We start from the raw sequence: 21515 nt of genomic DNA on the forward strand, positions 1-21515 counted from the left end.
TGTACTTAGACCTACTCACCGCGGTGTCTTCACAGCGGTGAGTCGACTGCTGCTGCTCCCCCGTCGACTCTGCCTGTGCCTCTCATGCCGCTGGAGTACAGGAGTCAACGGGAGAGCACTCAGAGGTCGATTTATCGCATCTAGACTAGACGTGATAAATCGATCCCCGCTGGATCGATTGCTGCCCGCCGATCCGGCGGGTAGTGTAGACATACCCTAAGTGGCTAAGTCACTTTTGAAAATGGGACTTAGGTGCTTTTGAAAATTTTGCCCCCGGATGAGGAATTTTCCTATCTTTTCCTGCCTACCCTCCCTGACTGTTACCTTTTTGTTCCATCTGGCCTCTACCTCTGTCTGTGTGTTTCCAGGACTTCTGTTTTCTGTCCCTAGGACTGCTGACTGTATAACCATCTCTCAGGGTTTGTCTACACGACAGCGGCACAGCTATTGTGCTGCAGCTATGCTGCTAGCACTAATCTAGACACTTGCTATGGCAAGGGAAAGGCTTTCTTCGTCCCTGTAGTAAATCCACTCTCGAGAGAGGCGGTAGCTAGGTCAATGGAAGAATTCTTCCATTAACCTAGAGGTGTCTATACCGGGGCTTAGTCAGCTTAACTACGTCTCTGAGGGATGTGCATTTTTCACAGTCCTGAGTAATGTAACTAAGGTGACCTATGTTTTAGGTGTAAACCAGGCCTGTCTCCAGGGCTGCTGATGCAACACCTTTCACCAGTGCTCAGTTTACATAAAAGAATAAAAAAGTGGAGTTTGGTAAAATAAGGTAGTTGCCATAAACCTGACTCTACTGGAAATGGCGGCGCTAAGCAAAGCTTATTCCTGAAGTTGTTATTCTTTTCAGTCTCAACAACCCATTTAAGTAATGTTTAAACTCACTTTTTAATTCCATCCTTGCTCAAATTCGCCTGTCTTCCCAAGCAATAATGCAAAAAAATCTTTTTATCCAGCTGTGCATTTTCCTATACAAATTTGTTTCCATTAAATTGTTCCCTTTTGTCCTCTTAAAAAGCATATTTTAAATAACAGTTTAAAAAAGAATTACACGCTGCCAAAAAAAGAGTACTTCACTGGGCGCCTTTATACAACAGTTATCTCTCTCAATGGATGGATGAAAACCTTTAAAATGGTCTTGAGGTGGAGACAAGAAACACAAAAATTCCTAGAGCTCCCCGCAGCCAGACATTTCAACAGCCAACACATGGCATAGACTAATCTTAGAAAACTAAATTATAGAGGTGATGTGAACCTAATGTTCTTTTTCTGCTTTGTAAAAAACCACAGTTTTGTGCAAGTTGGGATGAAGGCACATACTGCACTTCGGTTTTGGAAAAATCATTTGTTCCGTAATCCCTAAATTCAATGAAAGAATGTAAATTCAATCTTTAAAAAAGCCCACCCAACTTTCTCCCCAAAAGCCACATTTTAGATAGAAGGGTCATAATTCATGAGTCAAGATGTTTCCACCATTACTGCACAGCAGAGCTGTTTGAATAGTGTGTGCGTGTGTGTGTGTGTGTGTGTGTGTGTGTGAGAGAGAGAGAGAGGAGGAGGAGGAAAATGAATGAGTATTTCAAGAATTCACTTTGATCTGTCCATTTTCTAGCCGCTTCATACTCAGTGAATACACGTACTTGACCCCAAACTAACATATGTATTGTAGGCCATGTGCAGCTACCTATTAACCAAGTGGAATGACCAGTTTGGAAGCTTGCAGACTGGCCACCTTCATGTATAATGCATATGCTGCTGCTTCTTCACTTGTGATTTCCTGTAAGTGCAGTTGAATACCAAAGAGAATTGCAAATAACAAAGGCAAAATTTGCCAAATGCGTTTCTCGACTGCTATTTCAACTAGCTGCAGCTCATAGGAAGGCGGGGGAGTCTGCAGTGTTTCCCTAAACTCATCAGAGACAATAAATTTGAGATCTCCGCCACTCTTTTGTTAACTATGGGGGTGTCTGACTTCGTAAAAGTGGCCACTGTATCTGGCCTTCAATTGAAGATTGGCTCAGAGTTTGAATATAGAACACCGTCAAACTTGTGGGGTGTATGGATTGAGGGCTGAGGTTTGGGCCATCTCTGATACTCTGTGGATGTGGTTCCCTTGGTGAGCAGAGATAGATGCAGTGATTATGAGGGTGGGTTAGAGGGTAGCACACAGCATGCTTTTGAAAGTGCTTTCTTTAATTCTCCTTGAGGTTCCACACTGGGCTGGCCCAGTAGATGCCACCCAGTTTTCAGCCAATGTGGCCAAGTACAGGGGTTACGATGTTATTGTCACCATGACACTTTCCACTCCTAGCAGGCCCAAGAAGAGTACACAGCTAATCATCTCACCCTTTCATTGCTTCCCTGTGGATGTGAGCATGGTCCATAGTTAGACTGCACACAGAAACGAGGCCTTCTGGGAACAATCCCAGGCTCTAAGGGTTTTCAGAAAGGAGTGGGAGAGAAACATATCTGGGTTACTGCCTGCATCTGTGCCAGGATACAAACTAGCCCAAGGTTTCTCTTTTGGAATCACCCTCAGGCTCTGTTTCCATGTCCCTGACCTCTACCAGGAATGGATTTGTCCTTTCTGGTTTGTTATATCTGCATGATCCCCTTACACTGCTTCCCCTTCTTCCCCAGATGTTCCACGTCTGCCTGTTCATTGCAGTTCACTCCTTTCTTCTTTGGTGTGATTGAAAAAGTCTCCTCTTACCTTTGTGCCTGTGTCTCACTGCTGGTTCCTGACATCAGAAAACTGCGGCTGAGTGGATTTTTCCCGGCGGATGTCATGAATGTTGCCTAATCATCATGTGCATTTGCTGACGGGCTCAGGGGACTCAACATTAGGGATCCTTGAGGTTGGGTCACCAAGCCCAATATTTGAACTGCAAGAAAAAAAAATATGAGATTGAGATACTTCAGGGACATACGGGAGTGCCAATGAAAGCAATGGATCAGTCACCGCAGAGAGATCAGAGCTATCAAACAGTGGTTTGCACAATGGCAAAGACATCCGACATGAAACAACATAAGACAGAGGGGACATCAATTAGCAAAAAGATCAGCTGTTGGACCTGGTAAATCAACAGGAAAACAAGCCAGCCCTTAGAGGAGGAAGAAATCGAAAGAGACCTTTGGAGCTAAAAGGAGACCTGGGACAGACATAAAAACAGGAAATATTTCAGAAAGAAAAACAAATTCTGTGCAGGATTTAGGAAAACAGGGCAGTGAATTAAACATCAGAGCAACGGCTAGACCTGGGGCAGATCGACAGAGAGATCAACAGACATAGAACAAATATCAGAGAGATGGACAACCTGAGACAGGCAGCAAGAGACAGACAGATCTGGGACAAGTACTAGGCCATATCCAGTGGTGTCAGAAGCATGCTAGTTACAAGCATGTTTAAATACAGTTGTTGCTCACAGAGTTCTGGCACAGTTCCTCTGACCTGTCTGGATGGTGATTTTTTCCTGTGAATTCTGCCTGCCAAACCATGCCATTGACCAGATAGTCTGCAGTATGATTTTATTGTATACAGCCATAAAATCCACATCCAGACTTGTAGAGAAATTGGGCTAGAACACCATTAGAAACAACTATGTTTTAAACATGGTTTTAACTAGCACATTCCTGATCCCATTGTGGACAGGGCTTTAGAGAGATAACATACCTCCCCTCCTCCCGAAGGAGAAAAGACAAAAGAAAGGCATCTGTGAGATGGATGGACCTGTGACAGAGATCAGGGACATGGGACAGAGGCTGGAAGACACTAGAGACTTGTGAAAGACCAAGAGCTAACATTACAGAGCAGGAGCAGGCCAGTGACATATACCAGGCAAACTGCAAGTCATCAGAACAATGGAGAACACAATTGGCTAATCAATCAGAAAGACAAGGTTGAGAGGTATCAGGAAAGGCAACAGATACTTGGAGGTCAGTTATGAAGTCTAGTATCAAAACAGGAAATAGGAGGACAATAACTCAAAAGCAATGACTGCTTTTTAACAGTGGAACCAATATTGGAGAGGCGAGGCAGGTATTTGAATGCAGGATCAGTGTTTGGAGTGTAGCAAATGTCAGTGCGGAAAATCATAGTGAGATGAGAACGACTCTGGAATAATGAATCTAGTATCTGAGAGACAGATACACCTTACGTGGAAAAAAAGCTGAACAAGAGAAACTTTAAAGAGTGGCTCTGTTTTGGAAACAGCCCATAAAAATGACGCAGGGGAATTCCACGTTAATTACCTCTCAGGGATTCCATACCAAGTTTGCTTAGGAGAGAAGGACAAAGATTTGCAGGCCTTGCAAATTCCACCAGGATCTGAAAGTACAGCTGGGTATTTTCCAGCTCGTGCTTCATCATCAGTAACCTTGACTCAAGAGAGGCCTAATCTAGGTGTAATTAAGGTGCAATGGAAGTGCATACCTCTATATACCTCAACATCTAGATTCTGCAAGTGGAACCCTAATTCTGTTGAAGACGTGCAAGCCAGAATAGGATTTATTTCCAGCTCACTCTCCCACAGCGGGATGGGCGCAACAGAGACGGTAAGAGTTCAAGGTAGTACAATTTATTACTGGTACTAATCTAAGCAGAATACACCCAGGGAGCAGATCTGTTGAGCACAAAGTCATTGGTATGATCACTATATGGAACTTAACTGCACTTTACAAAGACTTCGCATAGTCTTTTTAACAATGGTTAGATCTGAGCAACTGGAGTTGAATGAACAATTCACAGTGAATATCTATGTCAGTTTTCCCCTCTTTTCCAATCCTTGGGATGTTCACACATAGATTGCAAAGTCCTCGTATTTATTTATTATTGGAACTAATTTGCAATTTCCCCCCTGTGCAAATATCGCTCTAGGTGGGCAAACTACGGCCCATGGGTCACATCCAGCCTGCGGGACCGTCCTGCCTGGCTCTTGAACTCCCGGCCAGGGAGGCTAGCCCCCGCCCCTCCCTTGCTGTCCCCCCTCCCCTGCAGCCTCAGCTCACCATGCTGCTAGCGCTCTGGGTGGCGGGGCTGTGAGCTCCTGCCGGGCAGGCTGCCAGACATGCTGCTCTGAGCGGCATGATAAGAGGGCGGGGAGCTTGGATAAGGGGCAGGGGGTTACGGGGGGCAGTCAGGGGACAGGGGGCGGTTTGATGGGGCGGAGATTCGGGGGGGGCGGTCAGGGGACAGGGAACACGGGGGGTTGGATAGGCGTGGGAGTCCTGGGGGGCCTGTCAGGAGGCGGGAGTGTAGATAGGGTCAGGGCAGTCAGGGGACAGGTAGCGGGGGGGTTGGATGGGGGTGGGGTCCCGGGGGATGGTTAGGCATGGGGGGTCCCAGGAGCGGGTGGTCAGGGGACAAGAGCAGGGGGGGTTGGATGGGTGGGAGGTTCTGAGGGGGGCAGTCAGGGGACGGGAAGTGGGAGGGGTCGGATGGCGACTGGGGCCAGGCTGTTTGTGGGGGCACAGCCTTCACTACCCAGCCCTCCATACCGTTTTGGAACCCCGATGTGGGCCTGGGGCCAAAAAGTTTGCTCACCCCTGCTCTAGCATTTCATTGGAAATATTCTTTATTTGAAATTCACGCCCTGTTGATTAGTTACATCACCCAGGTGGTCCAGTTTCTGTTTCCCCGTCGGATGATTTATGAAACGGACTGGCACGGCACTGTGAATTTCAAATCTGGCAATCAAATATCCAATTTGAAATTTGCTTTTGGCGAGCAGGTCAGCATCTGAGCGTCATGTTTGTTTTTCCGGCATAGCGGTGCTAGTAAAGCTTGGCAGTTGGACCACGCATGGAAGGCAAACATGAGGAGGCCATAAGTGTGACTGAAATTAAATTCATTTTCAAATTTGAATGAACATCCACAGATCATTGCCCACCTCCTCCCCCACTCCACGATTTGCTTAGCTCTGCCACTGACATGGCGAAAACGGGCAGTGAAACAAGGGGCTTAGCATCCTAACAACGGATTAAACTAAAATGACAGGCATTTTAACGGGACGAGCCATGCCTTCTTCCCAAGAGTCCCTGGGAGAGGGGCTCTTGCTGGAGGCCTGGATGGGCATGGCTCCTTCCGGCCTTAAACTCTTCATAGTTGTATGGGATCATCTAGGTCCAAGTTCACCCCAGAGTCTATCACACACAGCCGCTGTGGTAACTCCACCCACCCTCACTGGGACACGAGGCACCAGGCTGGCCCAGGGAAGTGTGGTTTACCTCTCACTGCACCAGCTTCAGGGATCTACCCACCGCCCAGGAATACAGCAATGCCAGATTCAACCAACAGTGTCCTGTCTTGGGCAGTGGTGTATGCCAGATTCTTCAGAGGAAGGTGAACTCCCACCCCTCATATAATGCACCTTGTGCAATGCTGTACCTGGGGCAGCGAGAACTTCCTGCCTGACTGCTGACGGAGACCAGAACAATGGGTTGTAGGACGGAATGAGACACAAGGCATAAGGCAGAGATAAGAAAGCCAGAGGGAGAGAGAAGCACCAGAGCAATACATCAGGCAGTTGAGGCAGAGTACATAGGAGATCGATGGGACGGACATTAGACTAAAGGAGCCGGCAGCAAAGAGACAGGATCCGTTCCATTCCTCTCTATCTGGACAGTGGTAAAGAATGTTTTTTTTCATTTAATAACACCTTATTGTTTTTAAATGATCCACCAAGCTATTGGAGTTCCCCTGGCATTAGCGATGTATTTGTGAAGGGAAACGCTGGTGCTGAAGTCTGACTTCTAGCAGGATTTTATGAAAGCCTCTTCAGGCTTCTAGTGATTTGCAGCTGTGGAAAACAAACACAGACTGATACAAACACAGAGCGAGGCAGAAAGAGCGCGCGCTCTCTCTCTCTCTCACACACACACAGAGCAATTCATCAGACCAAGTGAACTCGAAGGGCTTGACAAACTCTACATGGATTCAATTATTTTTTAAAAGTCTATAGATGAATAATACTCCGTGAGACTGAGAGAACCAGACTAATTTTGTGACTCTCTAGTTTCAGCCTGGGGAGGATGGGAGCTGTTGCCCTTAGTATGTTAGTGGGAGAAGGCTGAGGGAGAGAAGGCCGACCAAATTGCTCTTGCTCTTTCAAGGTGACCTGAAAAGGAAAAAAAAATGGGTGTGTCCTTTTTTATTCTTGCCTGTGTGATGCAATTAGAAGGCCCGAAGGGTTTCTTTTTCCTTCTTCTTTACAAGGTTTTTCCCCTGCTTGTTTTCTTAGATTAGAAATTCAGCTCTTCTCTGCCTTGGAAAACTCTCTGGCTGTTTTGCTACTAGCATTTTTAAGACTGTCTCCCACTGCTGCATCACCAGCAGTGCAGCTCCACCACTGGGAGATGACTCGGCAGCTGCAAAGCCAGTGGCTGGTGCATGCTAGCGCTTTCAACATGGAGCAGGGTGGTGACAGTGCAATGGTGGGAGAATTTAAGGAAAACCCTCGTGTGAACAAGAGTGATGGAAGCTGGATAATTAGTGAAATGATAACATCATGAGAGTGGAGGGAGAGCTCAGCTGCTGAGAGGCTGCTGAAAACAATCTGTTGCTTGTTTTTGTTAAAACCTTTCTCTTCAATGCCTAATTAACAACGGAAATGATGTCTTTGGGAAAGATTGAACACTCCCAAGCCTTTCAGTGAGTTCTAGAGCTCCCAATACTCATCTCTGAGACATCCACAAAGACCAGGGAAGACCATCCTTGACATTTCTGAGGTGAAAAACCTGCAGATGAGAACCTAACTCCCCAATCCTCCATCCCATTCCCACCATTCCTAAATGTGCACACGCACACTAGGGTGACCAGAAGTCCTGATTTTATAGGGGCTTTGTCTTGTATCGGCACTTATTACCCCCCACCCCATCCCGATTTTTCACACTTGTTGTCTGGTCACCCTAACAAACACACACTCTCCTTTCAAGCCTTCTTTAGCCATTAGAAAGAAGCCAAAAAGGGCACACCCAATTTTTCAAAACTCTTAGCAGGTCTCTATGGCTGCCCTGAATGCTGTTAGCAGACTGGTCTGGAATGAGCCCAGACTTCAGTACCGAGAAGGGCTCATCCTGTCTTCGTCTCTACCTTGTTTATCTTCTGGAGGGGCTGGGACAATGCAAATGGATGGCGGTGCGAGCCTCATGCTGGAACACTTCTGTTCAGCAGCAGGAAAAGCCACTTCAATCATCAATTGCCAATCAATGTGTAGGAATTACACATGCCCCCAAGGCTCAGTACGCTGCCACCATCGCTCTCTCTTTTTAGCCTTACTGGGAGGAGAACTGAGCCCCTCGTTCCTTCCTGGACGCCTGCCTCTCTCAGCTGCTGCCCGAGGCCTCCTCCCAAGAAGGCAGGAATTGCTCACATGCTGGGCTGGCTAGTGCTGAGCCACGTGGCTGACTCCAAACCATTTAAAAGCACAGCAGGAATTTTAATTATGCCCATGCAGTGGGCCCTGATCATTACATACACCATAGAGATGTAGTTACTGGCTTGCGGGTGATAAGAACCCTGTGACACACTCCCTCTTGGTCAGGAATGGTTTGTGCTCAAGGGGTTAAGACCGGGGCCTGAGAAATTAGAAAATTAAAACTAAGCATCATCATTCAGGAGTCAAAGGGCAAAACCAGCATTTAGATTCTCACCTGGTGGGCGCTAAAGACAAGAGATGCATAGGTAGATATTCACCTCGAGCTCTCGGCAGAAACCACCCTGTGAATACAAGGCTACCCTGGGCTCCTGTGATGACGTTTCTATTATACATGCCTCCTCCAGCAGTTTCAGGCCTGAAGTATCTGTCTAATGTTTGTGTAATGCTGAGCAGCTCCACTACCCCATGCAGTTAGATTAGCTATCATTATGTCTTGAGAGCACTGGAATTACCAAGTTGCAAAGTAATAGATTGGTACTTATAAGGCACAGCTGGACAGCTTTGGATTAAGTAAAAAATTGGGATTTCTTGTTCTTAACTGCCTTGAACTATCCTGAGCCTGACATATGAACAGCAGATTGTGAAACTGAGCCCTGTCCCTAAATCAGTAGAACATCCCCTTCCCCATCTTCTCCCCTCCCCACCCCCAATGCCCCAGCCATTGCTTCAAATCTACTACCATCACCTAACCTCTTCTGTAGGGTAACCAGATGACTCCAAAAAAACAGCCAATCACCCAACGAGACAAATTCGGCCCTGCTGACTGACACCAGGCATTAACTTGGCCCAAGATAACCAGCTCAATTTCTGAGGGAAGAAATCACGACCAAAAAAAATAAAAAAACCAGCAACCTCCAGACATGCTTGGAAAATAGAAAGCTCCTATTTAATTGAGCTTTGCTTATGTCAGGCTGAATGAGCCAAACCCATTGCAGTTTCTGTTATTCGGCATCTATCAAAGTGCAATTGTGAGTCAGAGGAGAATATTCCTCATGGCTGAAAGATCAATGGGTTTTGGCTTTTTCCACCTTGACATAAGCAAGACTCCGTTACATACGAGCTCCCTTTTTGAAAACATTGCAGCGGTTTTGATTTTCTTTCCGAGGTGATTCTTTTCCTTGCAAGGCTGCTCTAGGTGGTTATTTGTTTATTTCTGACACTTCTTAAATGGCTGTTCTGCCAACCTACTCAACTACGGCTCAGCGGTCGGGTACACTGAGACAGAGCTGGAGTAATTCCAGCTAAATCTGCAGCGACACCAACAGTGAGCAGAATCTGGCCCAGCGTCCTGAAGCATATTTAGGACCAAATCCTGCTCCTGTAAGACACTTTTTCAATCACACCAAAGGAGAAAGGCGTGAACTGCAATGAACAGGCAGGTGTCCTGCTGAAGTCAAGGGGAGTTTTCAAATTAATTTCAGTAGGACCAATGCTTGGTGCTTAGATCCCTTGACCCATGAGCCTATGCAGATCCCTATCAATGGTATGTTGTATAGGCACAAATTGCAGGGCTGAGGCCTTAATTACAACTTGGCTGGGGAGTGGCAGGTGTTTCGAGCCAGCCTCTGTCTTTATAGGATTGTATATTTTCCAATACTGATTTCCATCACATGCCTGACTTGAAACTGTAATAATGAACAATTGCTTTCTCCCTTCCCTTCTGATCTCAGTCGTGGAGTCAGGGTCCACTGGCACCGAAACTCAAATGCAAAACGGAAATCACTGCACAGTGACATGTCTGTGTAGCTTCGCTGTCCATTTATTTGCCTTTTCAAAGAGCTGCTGTGTTAAGCAAACATCTTTGCCTGGATCCTATCTGGAGGAGTTTGTCTGGTACAGCGTGGTTCCTGTTGGGGCGGGGGAGAGTGACTGAGTGTGTGTGTGAGATGGTGGAGGGTGTGTACCATTCTTCTACTGCGTGTGTGTGCACGCGCATGTGCGCATGCAAGTGTGTATGTAAAATAGCCAGAGCTGGGAGAATACCACAACCTTTTCTTGAATATTTGCTTGAATTACAGCAGGGAGGGTACACGTGGTGGCTGCCATACTGACATACCAGTGATTGAGAGGGTGACTTCCAAAGCTAAAAGCACAAACTGCTACAATTTGAACTAAAGAGTCAAAGTTGAGGCTATAACAGACTCAGATTTCTGCAGACTGGACGCAGAGGGGCACCTGTAACACACTCACCCGTGGCTAACACTCACTGTCGTGTTGGCTTTCAACAAATAATTGAACATTCCTGCCAGTGAACCCATTTGCTAGAGTAAAGAGCAAATTTGAAGCGAATAATTTCAGACCATGAAATCTGAATTGAAAACGTGAGTATTTGCACTTGATGAGCCTAAGCACTGAGCTCACCCATTCAGGGAACAGAAACCTTCCACTCAAAACTAACCAACACAGCTCAGAACTTGAATATCAACGCCACACAAAAAGCTGCTCATAAGAATGTTGCACAGCAAGATTTAACAGTGAAAACTGGTCAGCAAATAATTGTCGATAAAAATATATTTTTGAGACCATCATAAACTGCTCCCGGACAATTCCCAAATGAGAAAGAAGCTAAATCAATCTATTTATTTAACTATCTATGCTAGAAGTTATTCACTGATAGTAGTATTTTCAAAAGCACCTTGGGGCCGGATTTTTAAAGGTATGTGGGCACCCAAATATGCAGATAAGTGCCTAGCAGGATTTTCAGAAGTGCCTAGGCCCATGGGAGTTAGGCACTTACATGCTTCTGAAAATCCCACTAGCCATCTATCTGCACCTCTGGGTATCTAAATACCTTTGAAAATCTGGCCCTTAGAGTCTAAGTCTCATTTCAAAAGCGACAGACTCCTAAGTGCCTAAGTCATTTTGAAAATAGGACTTTGCTTCCTAAGTCACTTTCAGAACTTTTACCTTTACCGCTAGTGAAAACTCACCATCTTTCCAGAGCATCCTAGGAAATGGCTGTACAATGTCAGAACTGTTTGCAATTCTCCCCAGCATGTCAGAGAACTTTGGCCAGGTTCTCCAATACTTTACAATGAACTGGCACAAGGGAGACAGAATAGAATTTAAAATATCTGTCAGACAAGAGGCCGAGATACAGAAATTCTTTCCCTCTCCTCTCTCACACACATTCACAGTTGTGGTCTGAGCATCTGACCGAGAGCCGGGAACTCCTGGCACCTGATCGTCTCATCTGATCCACAGCATTCTCATTCGACGCAAAACTGCATCTAATCCTCTCCAAAAGAGAGTAAATTATACCAAGATAGTTGCTACTTCATAATCCGGGGGAGAAAGGGAAGAAATAATGCAGTGCACAGGTCTTGCCTGTTTTTCAAGTGTCCTCTAGGGAAAGTGGGTGTGGCCATTCATTAAGGAGGTGTGGCCAGGGCCAAGCCTCTTACTAAGTATAACCCTTTCCAGTATTGCCAACCCCAAGCATTCAAAAATCCTGGGTCAGGCCCAGCCTAATCATGAGATCTAAAAAATAATAAATGTTAGGTTCTTTTTATTTGTTGTCTAGCTTTTGAGCCATTAGGGGCCATGATTTCATGCTTTTCTCTGCAGCCATGAAGGCTAGAGACTTACTTTTTTTTTTTTTAATGAAAGCTGAGATTTTCACATACTCAAATGATTCCAGGAACAGAGCCCTTATGAAAAACACCAATTAATGCAACACTTGTGCTAAACATCACAAGAGTTGGCAGTTCTGCCTTCCAAGAGCAGTATAAAAAGGGGAACAAGTTACAGTGGCTCAGAGCAGTGTTTCTCAACCAGGCGTATGCATTCCCCTGGGGTACGCTGAGGTCTTCCAGGGAGTACTCAACTCATCTAGATTGTTTTTCAACCTGAGGGTTGCAGCCTCCAGGGGGGTCACAGGGCAGGTTTAGGAGGGGTCGCAAGTGCAGGGCTGGCATTGGGGGAGATAAGCAGTGCAATTGGCCAGTACCCCATGCTAGGAGGGTGTCGCAAGGCTAAGTTACATGCTTCAGCCCTGGCTCACAGGACTTCGGTGTCAGCCCCACCGCCTGGGGCTCGGATTTCAGACAAGGCTCCCAAGTGATAAACAGGCTCAACTATCACCCTGAAATATAAGTACAATAGTTATAGTCCAATCCATTTATTTTATAATTATGTGGTAAAAATGAGAAATTAAGCAATTTTTCAGTAATACTATAGTGTGCTGTGACACTTTTGTATTTTTAGGTCTGATTTTGTAAGCGCATAGTTTTTAAGTGAGGTAAAACTTGGGGAGCGCAAGACAAATCAAACTCCTGAAAGGGGTACAGTAGTCCGGAAAGGTTGAGAACCACTGGCTCAGGGCACTTTGACACCCCACAGGGGAGCTGGTGTGGGCCAGGGGCACTGGACTACCACTCAGAAGACATGAGTTCAAGTCTTACCTTTGCCATTGCTTTGCTACATGACCTTGGGCAAGCTGCTTCCCTCCTGGAGCCTCAGTTTCCCCATCTGTAAAATGGGGATAATGATACTGCCCTCCTTTGTAAAGTGCTTTGAGATCTATGGTTGGAACAAGCTAGGTATTATTATTCACACATTACCTGTCCTAGAGCAAGTGTAGTCAATTAGTTTTTGTCGGTCAAGGTATAGTCAAGGTTCAGACCCAGAGAAAATAATTAAAAAAATTAATAATAATAATGATAGTTCATCTGGCAGTCTGGATTTGGCTCACGGTCTGCCTATTGACTACCCCGGCCTAGAGATTGGGACTGGCACCTTTAATACATCAAAATAAGACAGGCATAAACAGAGAAGAAGTCATACTGCATGGGTCATATGATCCAGGATGATGTCCAGAAGATAACTAAGTAATTCTGCTTACTAGGACATGGGGTAAAATCTTAGCCCTATTGAAGCCAATGGAAGTTTTGCAACTGTCATTGGTGGGGGCCAAATGTTTGTCACCAGGACACATTGAATTTCTAGTACCCCTGCTAGATCAAGAACATGGTAACCTCTCAGAGCCCAGGGAGCAGAGCTGGAAGCGCAAAGTTTCTATGGGGTCTGCTGCCAGGAAGAATTGCCCCATTGTAGCCTGCTCATGGCCCAAGCCTATAATGGCAAGGACCTCATGGGAAACCCTAAGCTGCAATGCTGAAAATCCCCAAAGACATGCAAAAAGGTATAAGCCTGGTTAGAGAACAGCCTATTTCTGTGCACAGAAGAGCAAATGATATTCCAAAGAGAACTTCCAAGAAAGGCATTGCTACATTAGGGGCACAAGGACAAAGAAACTCCAGCTCAAATCAACAGACAGCAACCTGAAATTGTAAAGGGTGCAGGAAAAACTGGGCACTATGGAAAAAAGAGTGAGAAGATTGAGGCTAGTAGGTCTGCCTGAGAGGGGAAGGAAGAGGACATAGGTTACCTTTTATAAATAGCTTTTTAAAGGAAATCTTTGCCATAGACAGGGCCGCCCAGAGGATTCAGGGGACCTGGGGATCTTCTGCCAAAGACCCGGCACTTCGGTGGCGGGTCCCGGAGCGGAAGGATCCCCCGCCGCGGGTCATCGGGGCACTTCGATGGCAGGTCCCGGAGTGGAAGGACCCCCCGCCGCGGGTCTTCAGGGCACTTCGGTGGTGGGTCCTGGGGCAGAAGGACCCCCCCGCCGCCAAATTGCCCCGAAGACCCGGAGTGGAAGAAGCTCCGGGGCCCCGGGCCCCGCAAGAGTTTTCTGGGACCCCCAGAGCGAGTGAAGGACCCTGTTCCAGGAGCCCTGAAAAACTCTCATGGGGGCCCCTATGGGGCCCGGAGCCTGGGGCAAATTGCCCCACTTGCCCTCCCTCTGGGTGGCCCTGGCCATAGAGGCCTCTGAGCTTGTATTTGAATGAGAGAGAGCACACCACAGCCTTTTGCTAAAGCCACCTGATGACAAACCACCACGAGAGGTGGTAACAAAGTGTGTGAAATTCCAAGATAAAGAGGCAGGTTTTCAAATTAACCACAGTAGCGGACGCTAATTTACAAGACGGGTGGGGGCGGGATCATATTCTTCCCTGCTGTCTGGAGTGCCACTTAGAGACAAAGGATGCAGTTTATTCCTGTAAAATGATAACTGAAAGACAAAGGCTCTTCCTTTGTTTCATGTTCTCCTACAAGACTCTCACCACTCTACTTCTCTGGCGCAATGGAACTCTCCACTGGGGAGGGATAGCTCAGTGGTTTGAGCATTAGCCTGCTACACCCGCTGTTGTGAGTTCAATCCTTGAAGGGGCCAATTAGGGATCTGGGGTAAAAACAGTACTTGGTCCTGCTAGTGGAGGCAGGGGGCTGGACTTGATGACCTTTTGGGGTCCCTTCCAGTTCTAGGAGATAGGATATCTCTCTCTCTCTCTATATATATATATATATATGAGCAAAGTTTGTCTGTGCAGGAGACAGAACCTTCTCAGGGGCTGGTATAGGATACTGGGATGAACTCCCCAAGTAGCTAAGGACCACCCCAAATCTCAACACCTTCCACCCCAAGTGCAAACCTCATTTCTTTGTCCTAACTATAAATACATAGCAACATGCACATTTAAAACAAGCAACCCCTTCCCTCCCCAAAACCTAAAACCCTACCTAAACAAGACACACCACTGTACATGCGTCTCCCATTTGGGAGGGGATGAGAGAACATGTATGTGACAGTTGTGTAATCACATTCCTTAATGCGCTACTGGAAGATGCTCAGATGCTATGGTTTTGAGCACAATGTAAGAACCTAGATAGAATGAAATAAAATTCTATTTAGGGATCTTTTGAAATTCTTCAGAAGCTGCTATGGTTTCCCAGATCTTCTGGAAAATAAAGATGAATTTAATTCATCCATGGTAAATCCAGTAGATCTCCACTGCAGAGAGAACCCAGAGGACGGGAACAGAGGTGAACTCTACGGATGGAATTTTCAAAAATGCTCAATATTAACTTCATTCTACTCCCATTTAATTCAGTTTTAATAGGAGCAGAGGAAGGCCAATGGTGAATGCTTCTGAAAATCTCACCCTAAAATCTTGGTCATATATTCTCTGTATATTCCAGGGATTTTTTTAAAAGAAAAGATAGCAGTGTCACCGAAAAGCTGTTGGATGAGAATGTGCTGCGAGTTTATAATTCTACTATTCTTGTATATTGAGATATGTTAATGCATGGGGAAGACAAATTTGTTCCCTTTCCTTTATCATCTATACAAAATTTGCATTGGATCAGTAACGAACATCTGAAATAGGGCTACTGGTATGAAAATGTTGGGTACTGTTCCAAGTTACTGTTCCAAGTGACTATTATAATATCCCTAGTAGCGAGTGAAAGGAACTGGCTAGCTGGCCAGCTGCAAAATATTTGTATTGTTTAAGAGTGGGCAATATATCTGATAGGCTGGGCCGGTAGCACTGCCTATAATTAAGGTTCCCTTACAACTCATTACAAGATCCTCTTTCAGTTACTTATAACTGACAAATGTTAACCGTTTGGATTTCAATCAAAACAGTTCAACCATTTCTGAGAACAAGGCTAAGAACAAAAATGGTGTTTTGCCCATGTTAAAAAAATTCTGGTGACCCTTTCTTTGAACTGCTCTACTGCCCCCATGCTTTGGAACAGGGGCTTGAAATTTGTCAGGGGAGTGATCTTTGGGTTAGGGAAGTGTCTTTTTGCCGTTCTCATGAAAATCTGCCCAAATTTGGCCAATTTATAAGCCTTGAAAAAGCACCAGTCACCCATTCTTAGAGAGTTTAACAGCTAAAACCGCCATAGATTCCATCCCTACAGAGCACACGCCAGCCTGTTAGAGCTCCTATTGCTGACCATCCCCACAGGGTAACTGAATCATAGAATATCAGGGTTGGAAGGGACCTCAGGGAGGTCATCTAGTCCAACCCCCTGCTCAAAGCAGGACCAATCCCCAGACAGATTTTTGCCCCCAAATTCCTAAATGGCCCCCTCAAGGATTGAGCTCACAACCCTGGGTTTAGCAGGCCAATGCTCAAACCACTGAGCTATCCCTCCCCCCAAAAAGATGGAATACGTTTGGGGAGGGATAGCTCAGTGGTTTGAGCATTGGCCTGCTAAACCCAGGGTTGTGAGTTCAATCCTTGAGGGGGCCACTTGGGGATCTGGGGCAAAATCAGTACTTGGTCCTGCTAGTGAAGGCAGGGGGCTGGACTTGATGACCTTTCAAGGTCCCTTCCAGTTCTAGGAGATAGGATATCTCCATGTGCTACAAATAACTGAAAATGCTCCAGCCCGGAGCTGCAGGGATGAAGCTGAGTTTTCCCTGCAATGGCTGTTTTCAGCTGCTCCAGACTGGGGTGGGGCTGGGCACTGGAACCAAGAGCAGGGAGCCTGTGTCAGCTGGGCTCTCACTAGCCCTCTCTGCTGGCATCTAGGCAGCATGGAGGAGGAAGTTAAGCCAGGCCAGGGAGAGAGAAAGGAAAAGATGTGGACAAGGAGGCTGGTGGGACTGGAGGAGGAGGAAGAAAAACTAGGACTGGCTGGGAAAAGAAACCAGCAATGGGAGCTGGGGGTGCAGGAAGAGGAGGTTTGGACTGGGAGCTGGTGAGAGAAACGGGGTGAATGAGAGCCCTTTGGCTGGAGGGAACACACTGAAATCAGATGAGGGGCTGAAGGCAGGGGGAGAACTGGGACAAGGAAGTGGTGAGGGGGAAGGTGGGCATGACTGAGATTGGATGAGGAACCTGAGGATGGAGACTAGAAACCAATAGGCAAGGGAGAAGGGAAAGACCAATTGGAAGAGGAACCAGGAGTGGGGAACTGGCGTTATCCAGGGTTTTCGGAACCCAAAGCAGTGATAACTTAATTGTTTCACTCCGGCAGTGTCAGGAATAAATCAATGGGAACACAGAGCTTCCATCTGATGAAAGATTGATACCAGTAAGCAAGCTCTTATCTAAAACTACTATTTATTAGATTTAAGCACACACAGACATAAGCAATAGGTTTAGAACCTCCCAAATAATTATCTAGAATCCGAGATGGTATTGAGTAATTAGCAGCAGGTCGGTGATGGCCAGTCACTTCCCTGCCGGGGAGTATGGTGTCAGGAAAAAGCTTCTCAGGATAGCTTCAGAGAATGGTGCCAAAGTACACTCTAGTGTCTAGTCTTTTTATAAATATTTTTTACAAAACACACAGCTCATAGTGACCCTTACTGGGTCATCACCTCTCCTAACTTCAGTAAATTATTTATCAACAAAACACTCCTAATAATCTTGGTCATAATAAGCTTCTATATTAAAGGCACCCCAAATCAAGGTCTCCATCCACTTATTTTCTTTCAGTCTCAATTTGTTGACTCTTTTCTCCCCTCCTCTCATTCTAATTAGCAGAAACTGCAAGCCTGCAGCTAGCATTTGACCTTGCCGCCAGAAGCCCTGCTTGTCCAAATTAACCCTGAACTGGGTGGTATTCTATTTTATTAATTCATAGTGGCTGCATGCACAAATATGATTGCTTGATCCAATTCTGGGGTAACATCCCTCTCAATTGCAAGGCAACACTGGGACTGGCTGGACATGGAGACTGGGAACTTGATGAGAAGCCTGGAGAGTGGAGACTGGGACTATGTAAGCCAGGAGAATGAAACTGGGACATGAAGCCAGGGGTGGAGAAGAGACAGGGACAGGTTAGAAGAGTGGGAAGGAAGGGATCAGGCTTGGGGGAATGAGCAGAAAAGTCTGTGCCTACAAGGGAACACTTCCTGCCACAAACTCAAATGGCACTGGAGATTCCTGGGTCTCACCATTCCTCTACTGTCAGAAAAAATCTGTGAAACCCACTTACAAAGTATGTATCTCATCCTCCTCTAGTACTGGTCCACAGAGAGGATGATAACCTACCGTTGCTATCATTGACTACATTAGCTCAAGTGGCAGAGGTATGTATGGTGGATCTAAAGATTCCAACTCAGCTGATGGACCATATGAATGTCAATACCAAGTCATATAAATTAGGCAAAAAAAAAACCCATGTTAAAATTGAAAGTTAGGAAATGCCAGAATTAAAGTGGCACAGGCAACATTGTCTGCATACATTATGATACAGTCTTTAATTACATGATCACATACTGAGTGCTTGACTTTGCAACCTTAGTAGTGTTCTATTAACATAGTTGTTTTATGTCTATGTGTGTGTGTGTGTGTGTATATATATATATATGTGTGTTATTTAATCCTACCTACTCACGAAAAACAAAAAAATACCAAAACCCACCCTTAAAAAAGAAAATTATTGTACAGCTGGGCAACTAGCCAGATCCATTTGTTCACCACCAGGGATATTCTATCTTTGGCAAGAACCCAACTATTCCATCCCAGTAGCATGATCTCAGGATGGATAGATAGATATTGCTTATATATAATGCTGTCTCCACTGACAAGCACTTATTTGGGAACAGGTATTCTTTCTGCCTGTTTGGCCTGATATTCATTAATAGCAGGCACACAATTCTGGTGTTAGCAACTCATAATATTGACTCTCATATATATATATTCACTAAACAACACTGCCTCTGTTAATTAAGTCTATTAATTAGAATTCCAAAAGACTATTTTATAAGTATATGGTTCCAATAATACTTATAAAATAGTCTCTTGGAATTCTAATTAAGAGACTTAATTAACAGAGGCAGTGTTGCTTAGTGGATAGAGCACTGGACTGGGACACTGAAAAGCTGAGTTCTATTCTTGGTTTTGGCCACTGACTTACTGTGTGACCTTGAACAAGTCACTTTACCTCTGTGTGCTTCAGTTTCCCATCTGTAAAATGGGGATGATACTGACCTCCTTTGTAAAGCTCTTTGAAATCTACTGATGAAAAGCAGTATATAAGAGTGTAGAACTTTCTTTATTTTAAAATATAATGAGTACTAGTCAAAAGGAAGCTCTGAAATGCAGCTGGTAGATATATGGACAGAATTAAATTCTGGAGAAAGACTCCACAATTTCATTCAATATCCAATATTAATCTTCCATAACAGAGATTAAGTATGTCGATTGAAAACATTCATATAAAAGTTTATAAAACTTACAAAGACAATATTATTTTTTCAGACATTCCCATGTAGGCTATTGAACACAATATTAAGGAGGAAAAGCAAAGAATGCTCTAGATATTAAATGGTGCCCTAATACAGAACACAAAGCTACTGTCACAGATTTATAAAGATGTTCTGGAATATATGAAATTAAATGATTCTGAGTTACTAGTGATGCCACCGTATAGAAAGCACTGAAAGCTGTAATTACAGGGAGATTTCTAGGAGTTCAGAAAAACAATTGTAGAGGATTGCCTTCCTTGAGAAAGAAATAAAAAGACTGGAAGCTCTACATAAGGGCACAGGAAAACAAAAGCAACATAGAACACTAATAAGTGTAAAAGGAGATCTTAATATATTGCTGAGTAAAATGGCAAAGCTGCAAATAAAACTTGTCAAAAGATTTTTCTATGAAAAGGGCATTAAGATAAAAGAAGATTGGTTTACTTTCTAAGAAGGATGCACCTAGGAAAGTTATCTGTCAAATTAAATTCAAACGGATATGGCAAATAAATAAATAAATAAATAAAAAATCTGAGAACTGTGAAATCAGGTTTTGAGGATTTCTATGCTAATTTATATATATCACAACATGTAATTTTTTCAGACGAGATACATTATTTAGAAAAGAAGATGCAATTAGGTCAGAGAAAATGCTATTCCAAACTAAAATTGAAAGGGCTATAAATAGCTTAAAACTAGGTAAACACCTGGGACCAGATGGCTTCACTGATAAGTAGAGCTGGTCAAAAAAATTTCAGAAAAAATGTTTTTCTGGTCAGAAAATACTGGGTTGTCAAAACCAAAACTTCATGTGAGAACAAATTAATTTTAAAGAAATTCCATTTTGAAGAAAAAAAAATAGAAAAAATAGTGTTTTGATACAGTCAAAACATTCCTCTGATAATTTTGGAACAGAACATTTCAATTTTTGTTTCTATTTTTTCTTTATAGAATATATTTTGTTTTTAAAAAGTAAATGTCATAACCAAAATGAAACATTTTGATTGATCCCAAATAATTGTATTTAAAAAAATTCTATTTCATGGGAAATTTTTAAATACATTGTTTTCATTCCAATTCACAATAAAAACAAAAATTGAAATAATGGAATTTCCTGCAAAATGGAAATTCTGGTTCCTGCATAGTTCTAGTGCTAAGTTTTAAAAAAATGTTTTCCAGGAATAGAGCTCCTTATTGAATAGGGTTTGTAAAGAAATACAGAAAAGGGCAGACTCCTGGAAACTTAGAAGCATGCTACCATTTCTCTGATACACAAAGAAGGAAAACCAACAAACAAGCATAGGTTCTTTTGGCTGATTTCACTTCTAAACATAGACATTAAAATTTAGGACAAAATATTGACACAGAAATTAGATACCATAAACAAACAATTGACACATAAAGACAGGTTATATTTCTGGAAGACAGCCTTCAGAGAATTTACAATGCATAATGCTTTACATCCACTCATCCTGGATAAAGAAACAGCAACTTGTCAGTATCTGCAGATACACAGAAAGCCTTTGACTGGGTTGAGTGGTTTTCCTAATGCGCTCTCAAATTATTTGGATTTGGTCTCAAATTTAGAAACTAAATAAATATCATATACTTTATCCAAAGACCTAACGTGTTGGTAGATAGTTCCCTCACCAAATAAACACTCCCCAAGTGGACACTTCTATTTGCCTTTGCAATGGTACTGCTTGCAAAGAAAATCAGAGCAAATGAGAATACTACAGGGACCTGTATTTTAAACCAGATATATAAAGGTGCATCTGTTCTCTTGCACATCTACAAAATATAACTTTACTGATATATTTAACTCATTCAACAGATTAATTCCATAAGCCTCTCTCACAAAAAATTTGGGATGAACTAGATATATCCCAGAATCAAAAGTATGTTACCTGGCTAAGTGGATGATGTGTCATTTGTATGAACTGGCTTCTAACTCTTTTCTACTAGTGTTAGATGCTACCTATAAAAATACCTAAGATCTTCTTCAATAAGTT

The 21515-nt window shown here is 44.1% G+C and overlaps 1 protein-coding gene across 1 annotated transcript in view; it reads right to left on the reverse strand.

The window, feature by feature from the left end:
• ELFN1 (extracellular leucine rich repeat and fibronectin type III domain containing 1) overlaps window positions 1–21515 on the reverse strand; it is a 177934-nt gene that overhangs the window by 75602 nt on the left and 80817 nt on the right. Inside the window, exon 2 of the mRNA XM_034783983.1 lies at window positions 2723–2894. The gene's annotated coding sequence lies outside the window, so the exon portion shown is untranslated. The remainder of the gene's footprint in view (window positions 1–2722; window positions 2895–21515) is intronic.

The sequence above is a fragment of the Trachemys scripta genome, chromosome 10 (assembly GCF_013100865.1).
Source record: "Trachemys scripta elegans isolate TJP31775 chromosome 10, CAS_Tse_1.0, whole genome shotgun sequence".
NCBI classification, from domain to species: domain Eukaryota; kingdom Metazoa; phylum Chordata; order Testudines; family Emydidae; genus Trachemys; species Trachemys scripta.